At 55.0% G+C, this 1169-nt stretch overlaps 1 protein-coding gene across 2 annotated transcripts in view; it reads left to right on the forward strand.

Annotated features, from left to right (window-relative positions):
- SLC18A2 (solute carrier family 18 member A2) overlaps positions 1–1169 on the forward strand; it is a 24435-nt gene that overhangs the window by 7415 nt on the left and 15851 nt on the right. The gene's annotated exons all lie outside the window — the stretch shown is intronic.

Genomic DNA, 1169 nt, shown 5'->3' on the forward strand with positions numbered 1-1169 from the left:
CAACGTTGAAAGTGTAGGGCACGCGTGTCCGGTAATGAGACCTGAAGTAGCGTGAGCCCACTGGTGTCTGAAGCACTTGGCTTGCGCTGCGACGGTGGGTGAGCCACCCCTTCTCTGAACCTCGCTTTCTCACCCAAGAGGAGGGTTTGGACTGGCCGGCCTTTGAGTGTCCTTCCAGATTGGCCATTTGGTTATCCCTACCTGCTTCATTAAGTCCTAAAGGGATTTAAAAAGCAGTAACTGTGTGTGTTTTTTGTTTTTTTGTTTTTTTTTAAATATATTTTATTGATTTTTTACAGAGAGGAAGGGAGAGAGATAGAGAGCTAGAAACATCGATGAGAGAGAAACATCAACCAGCTGCCTCCTGCACATCTCCCACTGGGGATGTGCCCGCAACCCAGGTACATGCCCTTGACCGGAATCGAACCCGGGACCTTTCAGTCCGCAAGCCGACGCTCTATCCACTGAGCCAAACCGGTTTCGGCTGTGTGTGTTTTTTTTTAAAGAAAAACAGCACCTGTGGTGCAGAGCCGTCTGGTTTTAGGTGAAACTGTGGACCTTCTGTTCCACTCACCGCACGTGAACTTGTGCTTGTGATCAGGGTCCCCGCCACAGCGCGCACTAGCAGGACCTGGCCCACCTTAGATGCTGGAGCTGTGCTGGTGCCTGAATTGGGGGCAAGTTACTTCAATTCGCTGAGCCTCAGTGTGGCCATCTGGAAAATGGGAAGAGAGCCAGCGACCTCATGGAACTGCGAAGACCATCACGGGGGCACTGCCCGCTCTTTCCCCGCGGGCGGTCTCAGGGACTGCCAGGGCCTCCTGGTGACAAGGAGCCGCCCCCGCTGCGACCTGCCAGGTGAGCTGGGCCAGTGGCCGGGCTGCAGCCTGGGCGTAAGCATCACTGGCACGTCAACAGCTTTGCATACGTGTGGAAACGGTGTTCATCCGGGGCAGCTGCGAGGATTGTCATACGTCTGTTCTTCCTCCAGAAGCACAATAGATGCTGAGAAATAGGAACGGCCTGGAGCACCACTCTCTGAGCCTCCGGCAAGTTTCCTCATTCAGGATCCAGAGCACAGAGCCGTCAGCTCCGGGCGGATGGAGACAAGAGAGGCCGACACGTGATGGGCATCTGAACGGTGGTTCAGAGCCCGGTGTCTCCCCTGG

Source organism: Myotis lucifugus, unplaced genomic scaffold, assembly GCF_000147115.1.
Source record: "Myotis lucifugus unplaced genomic scaffold, Myoluc2.0 scaffold_44, whole genome shotgun sequence".
NCBI lineage: Eukaryota > Metazoa > Chordata > Mammalia > Chiroptera > Vespertilionidae > Myotis > Myotis lucifugus.